General features: G+C 41.3%; 1 protein-coding gene across 2 annotated transcripts in view; it reads right to left on the bottom strand.

Moving 5' to 3' along the window:
* ZNF385D (zinc finger protein 385D) overlaps positions 1-7,824 on the bottom strand; it is a 547,534-nt gene that overhangs the window by 418,689 nt on the left and 121,021 nt on the right. The window lies entirely within an intron of this gene.

The raw sequence follows: 7,824 nt of genomic DNA, 5'->3' as shown, positions 1-7,824 counted from the left end.
GTCGCCATGTGTGTTAGGATGATCGGGGTCAGATCTAGTTCACAGAACTAGGGCTGGTTCAAATCCAAGGAAATCATTATAGAGATGCCCCAAGAGACTTCAGATATAAACAGATGCATCTATTAATGGCTAGCAAAGATTAGGCAAGCAGGAAGTGGAGTAGAAAGTAAGAGATTGAACTCTTACAGTAAGAGACATGAAATAAGGCACATAATGCATTTCCACTGCTGAAATGGGGCTGGTTTGTTTCCTGCATGGCACATAACATACACAGGTATTTCTGAGCTCTTCTATGGATGAGCAGCACATTTAAAGGACATTTATACCACCAACATGCCTTCCCACGAAGAACCCCAAGAACTGCAGATCACCCCTCATAGAGCTACAATTCCCAGCACCTGTACCAATCTACAGTTCCCAGGATTCTTTGAGGAGAACCATGTGCTTTAGATGTACAGTGTGGATGTGACCTAAGTATCATTAGTAAAATAAAATAAAAAATGCAATGCTGTTGCAGACATGCAGAACTGGGACATACTTTAAGGGGGGGGGAGATGGTTGATACCAATAGCTAGTCAATCAGAAACAGCAAACTGGTTTGGGGGAAAGACAAACTGCAAGCTTGGCTGCAGACAGACTCACTGGGTGGACTGAAACACTCCTTCTGTCCCAGTTTTTCTTCTGTGAAGGCAACTAGGAGAGGCAGAAATATATAGCCATAATAGATAAGACACTAGCGGGGTGTGTATGGCAAGTGACTACACCCTTCCGGGGCTTGGCTCATTTCCACAACAGCCAAGTTGTAGATCAAAGCCCTCAATCCTGATAGTTCTACTAAAATGAAACTTTTCAAAATAATCCCAGAGAAACATGATACATGGGGATTGTAGCAAAGGAGAAACTTAAATGAGCTACCTTTGTACTCGATCAGAGCTCATGAAGAGTCAAGACTAGCAAGTGCTGTAGGGGAAGGAGAAATTTAATGAAGTCGCAGTTGGGACATCTAGAAAAGAGAGAATTAGGAAGAACATGAATACATTTAAATAAGAAGAAAGAATATTTAAACTTGGAAGACAGGACTCCTCACACAACAGAAATTGAGCCTTGGGCACTAAGCCATTCTTTAAATGATTCAGCAGTCAACTTGGCAGTAAAGCCAGAGTTTTGCCACTGTTGAGTAATATATTCCGTTTGGGGATCATAGACTTATATCCATTATACCTAGATTAGATTTGATTTTATACTAAGACAACAAATTATGTCGTAGTAAGCTTTTTCTTCTCTTGTTTTTCCTTGCCATTCCTGTAAGTTTGCTCATCATTTCTAAAAATAAGCACTTTCCAAAAGCATTGCTGATGTTTCCAAATGGCTTAAACTGTACATATTGAGAAGGGGAAGGGGTTTATCTGGAGGAGGGAGATATTTCATGGAAACTGCAGGACAACTGCTCATGTCAAATCCTACTTTGGGGATTGTGCTTGAATGCATGAAGCTGCCTTGTATATAACCCACCCAGGCCTGCATCCCCGATGAAGGACAGTTTTTTCAACCCTTAGGTATGTCTTTGATGGTGTGAACTGTAGTTTAGCATGTCATTGGCATGTCATTGGTACCCTGATCTACTCTGATGGGCAGCAGGTCTCCAAGGATCGGAGCTGGTGTCTTTCCAGTCCTCCTGCCTGGGATTATTTTAAGTGGAGATGCAAATGGGATGGGATCTTCTATATTCAGAGCTCCACAAATGAGCTACAGGGCCTTTCCAGACTCTTGAAGATGTGAGGGTTTCTACAATGTCAAATGAAAGAAAATGAGAGGAGGAGAAGGAGGAAGAAGAAGAAAGGTCAGTATTACATGTGAAGCTGAAAATGCAAAGTTTCAGGTAAAAACATGGATAAGTACTATGTGTGATGCCAGTTATTTTAAGCAGTTGCACGTTAATTCAAAACCCACAGAACGGTGGTTTGGAATTTACAATTCACATGATTAATAAGCAAAACTGTCACACTAGAGGGGGGAAATGTATGACATTAAGACTTCAAGAGCCACATTTTGGTAAGGCAAGAATATGTCATAAGAGCTATCTTCAAGGTCCTCAATCCTCTTAAAGATGCCAAATCTGGTCTATTATGCTGTGCGCCACTTAGAAACGGATTTTCAGCATCAGCAAACTAGCTAATATTTTTTTCCCCAGCTAGATAATTATTTGAAAACTTTAAGAATGTAAAAGGGTTTTCAAGAAATGCCCTACATATGTATTAGAAATATACAGCCTTAGCTGAAGGTTTGACTTCATTATGGGTTTGCTTGGGAGGGTTTTTCGATTTATTTTTGACATCAGGTTTTTCTGCATTTGGGATTTACCTTTTTCTGTTCATACCTGGACATTGCCCTGGGGAAGTAATTGACCCACATCCATACAATATTTCTTGGTTAGTCACAGGGATTGAAAGGAAATTTGATTTGGATTGGATTTTAATGTGAACCTACCCAATTCTTGCTTTCTCAAACAACATGTGAATAAAAGCCCAGCCATCCTTCAAAATGACCACTTCTCAGAATTTTGTGACATGGTTCTCCAACCAACCAATGGGTGCAAAAATGTGTATATTAGGAGAAAGTGTGCATTGAAATGCATAAGCTAACAAAAGCATCCTATGAAATGCATTATGTTAGAGAAAATTGCTTGCAAAATGTGTGCTATTGGGCAAAATTGCATACGGAAATGTATATATGAGGAGAAATTTGCACCAGAACACTGACAAATTTTCATGAGGACTAAAAATAATAATAAAACATCAAAAATGCATAAATGTGGTGCTCTGAACTTAAGACTGGAAAATGATAAATAGAGAGAAACCAAAAATAACCAATTTGTCCTTCCCTGGTTACTTAATGCATGTGGAACACAGAGTGTGAAATTTATTTTCCTGACCAGTCTTGTGCCTGAGTCCCATAATACACATGGTACTTGCTCCAGAGGCATGGGGGGCAGGGGGGCCATGGCCCCGGGTGTACATTTTTGAGGGGGCACAATCAGGCACCCCCACAACAGGCACAGAGCCATAGCAGTTGAGGTGTGGCAGGAGGCAGGTTTGTCTACTGGGCAGGTGGATGGAGGCAGGCTCTGTTCACCCTTCAGACAGGCTCCATGCATGTGCCCCCACCCCAGTTGCCCAGTCCACCCCCACCACCCTGCCCACCACCTGTCCCATCCCAGGCCCCAGCAACCCATGCTATACCACTGACTTATTCTATTATGTGAAAGTCACTACATACTAGAGTAAGGCTGCAACTTACCGGTATGTGAAGGTTACATTCTGGGGGTTGTGCCTAAAGCCAAAATTGTGTATAGTCAAAATATTTTGGGTGCAATGGCAGGTGAGGCTGCCAAAGTTGTTTTCCCCCAAACACCTGACGTCTCTTATATTTTTAATGTTTGCCAAGCGATAAAGTTAAATGTGCATAAGCTGTGAGTGTAATGTACTGCAGATCAGCACTACAGACAATAATAAAAATATAAACCTATACTGGGGTGGGAGGAGGAAACGAAACCAGAGTTCAGTTGTGTCATCATATGGCTAGGGTCTGTACCACACACACACAAATAAAAAAAATTCAATAGTAAAGTGGTAAGCCAGTGGTTCTGTAAGGAAAGAGAGTGCATTTTTTTTCATATTTGGTGGGAATGTTGGAAAGCAAGGAAACATTAGAGACATCACTATTATTAATGAAAGTATTTGAGTAAATTTAGTTGCTAACCACTATTGTTCCTTTTAATTTACACTAAAGGTTCTTGAGTTCTTGGAGAATTTCAGACATAAGTTTTATATATAATTACAATTGCAAGAATCCTTTAAGACCAATACTGGAAGGTGGATCATAAAGCAATTAAGCTAAGTTAATTACAAAGTTGTGTGAACAGCTGGGGGTCACTGACCATAAAGTTAGAAAAGCAAGAAGCATATTAAAAAATACTGAATAAATGGGAATCAGTGGTCCAATTTGTTTGGTTTTTTTAAAGACTTGGGAATAACTAGTGCAGGAAAGAATTAATGTGTAGTTTTACCATCTAGATATTTAACTTTAACTCTTCTGTGATCATGATTAACCCTCAAGATACTATTTAATGACAATTAAAGTATGCTTTCACTGCAAAGTGTGTCACATCAGGTCTGCCAAATTATAATCTTACACAACTTAAAATGGTTACATCAGTGCTTGGCTCCATGGCTACTAGCCATGATGGCTCTGCTCTGCCTCCAGTCATACCAGTGAATACCAGTTGCTGGAATTTTTTTGTGCTCAGGTCCTGCTTGCAGGTTTCCCACAGGGCTCTGGTTGGCAGCTGTGAGGTGGGACCCTAGACTAGATCATCGGTTCTTCTTATGTTCTTATTGAGCCATCCAGAATCTTGACACACTCAGAAAACTTCAGCTGAAGAATGCTAAACAGGGAATTTAGCAACGTTGGCAAAGAAAAGGCTCTTTATATGTGTTGTTTATACATTCTAAAACTGTGACACCAGATGGTGCTGTGAAGTACTGGTTTTTGCCATCCTGATTTCTAATGCAGAGTTTAAAACCCTTTTAAGTGAAACACTTATTTGATGTGTCTAGGTCCAGCCAAGGATGGGAAACCTGTGGCCTTCAAGATATTTCTGGGCACCCATGTCTGGTGGTCAAGGATGGTGGGAGCTGGGTTCCAGCAATATCAGGAGGACCACAGTTTCCCCACCCCTCCTGTAAATGCATAAGCACAACCAGACAACCATCCTTGTATTGGCTGGACTCCAACCCCACAAACATGTCAGCCGGTCTTTGTTGATTAGATTTGTATCAGCAAACCAGAATCTGAAAGATGGGAAAGCACTTGTTGGCTTTAGTATCACATCTACATGAATTGCTCGAGCCTGGGAAAAAATACATATATTGTACAGCTTTATTAGGCATATCACATTTGTGGAAACTATATCTGCTAATGATTTACAGAGCTATTATAGATCTGAAAATTAAATTAAGAAAACAGCAGTAAGGGGAGGGGTAATAAAGAACTACAGAAATGAGAAAGAGAGAGATTTAATAGAACAGAGAATAGCTGGAGAGTTGATGAAAATAATATAGCCACTGCAAGCTGCAGAATCTATTCTCCTACAGGGAACACAATATATGGCTATGCAAACACTGGGCTATAATTTCATTTTTAAGCTGTGCCAAGGTAACCTTAATTCTGTGCTAAGGAAAAAAAACTTACCAGAAAAGATTGAATTCTGCAACTAGAATAAATTATACACACTAAGCAGATTTACAAAAGGTGTGTGTGTGTGTGTGTGTAATGTAGTGTGCTACCACCAGTCCTTGGAAGAAGCTAGGAGTTGTTCAAGACACTGGAGTCCCACCCTTAACCGGTGGCAGTCATATTTAGAGATTTTTGTAGGAAGTGGCTTTACACATATGTGCATATATTCTCAGCCATGAGAGGCAGAAACCTACCTTTTAAAACAACACACAAACACTGGGATTCTTAAAAAAGATTCCATGCTTTGTCTAGTAGGCACAGAACTGCAGAACGCATGCAATTCTGGAGATATATTATAGCTGCAACAGGAATTGGCTTCTCATAATCAGAAGGTCCAAAAGCTTTTTCACCTGAAAACCGCATTAATGTAATTTGGTCTTTGTTCGCATCCACAGATTGGAGGTATCTTGATGGATAGCGGTGAAGAAGGAAAAAGCAGAACAAAGAGGATCAATAAAAGATGAATTTGTATAGAGCTCTGAGTAGGAGAATGGGAGGTTTTGGGTCAATCTATACAGCCATTCAGTCCGGGAATACTTGAAAATCCTGTGAGTCAGTCAACTGGATAAATGTAGCCCATAGTCATAAGTTTAAGCTTTTCAGATGCCATCACAAATTTTGATTTTAAATAATTGCAGGCAACTTCTGCAAATGCACATGACTAGATAGCCACAGGGAGAGAAGCGATGTGCATGATTTTGAAATAGTCACCATGCAGCCAATTCCAGTGGGTTGACTCAATTCCAGTCTAAATTAGGTTACCTTAGTGCCCACTGAAATCAATAGAACTAGTTAGTCATCACGACAGAAGTCCCATTAATTATCAACTACCTTAGGGACGCGGGTGGCGCTGTGGGTAAAACCTCAGTGCTTAGGACTTGCCGATCGTATGGTCGGCGGTTCGAATCCCCGCAGCGGGGTGAGCTCCCGTCTTTCGGTCCCAGCTCCTGCCCACCTAGCAGTTCGAAAGCACCCCTAAGCGCAAGTAGATAAATAGGTACCGCTTTATAGCGGGAAGGTTAACGGTGTTTCCGTGTGCTGCGCTGGTGCTGGCTCGCCAGAGCAGCTTCGTCACGCTGGCCATGTGACCCGGAAGTGTCTCCGGACAGCGCTGGCCCCCGGCCTCTTAAGTGAGATGGGCGCACAACCCTAGAGTCGGACACGACTGGCCCGTACGGGCAGGGGTACCTTTACCTTTACCTTAGGCTGAATCCACACTAGGATATTCATTTGTATGTGGATTGCTGTTTCCATTTGTGGACAGGAGTACTTTCAGGCCCCACATGCCTGCAAAGGAGTGTAGGCACAGAAAATGCCTACACATGGGAGACCTGATGGGCTGAGATCTCCCCTTGCATTGAGGCGATCTATTTATTTTCTATTTAATTTGTATACTCCTTTTTGCTTGTGTGGCTTCTAAGCTGTCTACAGCTGTAAAACTGATTACAGGAAAATGTGCTGGAAAGCGCATAGACCTTACACAAAACATGTGAGTAGTGGGCGACGTAGCCAGCAGTTGCTGGACTGCACACCAATGCGTCCAAACACCCTTTGGGCTACTACTGGATAATACTTCCAGGATAAGAGACAGTATGTAATGTATGCAATGTAATGCTGCACGAGATAGGCCTTTGGTCTGATCTAGGAGGGCTCTACTTCAGGTCTTATAGTTGGACTGCTTGTGTGGGCATTCACTATTCCATATTGGGATGGATTCTGTATATCACCACCAGTGGCACATGGATTGCTTCATCGTGGAATTGTATTCACACTAGCAGAAGCAGCCCAAGTCATTTTGCTGCCCTTTCATGAAACCCAAGATGTGCAGCCACGACATTCTGCCCAATGGTAGGGCCAAACCCTACACATTAGCTAATGTCTTCTTTTGTGCTTGCTTGGTCATATACATGTTCTGCAAAAGGACTTGACACCACCAACAATATACTGCCAATGTTAGAACGATAATAAAAAACTCATTTATTTGAAGCTATAGAATCTGGCATGAGTTAGATAAATCATATGTGGGTCTAAAAGCAGAGTTTCGAAAGATTTGTTCTAATTGCATTTTAATAAAATCATCAATTGTGATAAGGGGAATTGCTCATTCCCTCTGTAAAGGCTTCCAAAGGTTTACTAAGATGATTAATCAACAGATCACTTTTGTGCTGGGGGCGGCTTGAAACATGCCTTTCAGTCTAAACTGCAACCTGGAAGTAACCATTCTTGCACTTTAGGGCTATCAGACCTCTGTTATCCACAGCACTTCCAGTTGGTGTTCCTGATACCTACCTGTATCCTACTAAATTAGTTCCGACCTACTATTATTGTTTCTAGTGTGCAAATAATCATGGCTTGCTTTATTTATTTATTTATTTATTTATTTATTTATTTATTGAGCATATTTATAGCTTGCTCTTCATCACACTAGCTCCCAGGGCGAGCCCCAAACAACATTTGCATGAAACCAACTAAAGCAATCCTGAACTATAAACTGAAACACAACAGTCGCAGCAGCTAAAATGACAACGC

Source organism: Podarcis tiliguerta (assembly GCF_965153285.1).
Source record: "Podarcis tiliguerta genome assembly, chromosome: 12".
Taxonomy (NCBI): Eukaryota; Metazoa; Chordata; class Lepidosauria; order Squamata; family Lacertidae; genus Podarcis; species Podarcis tiliguerta.
This window is presented reverse-complemented; position numbering and strand designations above follow the sequence as displayed.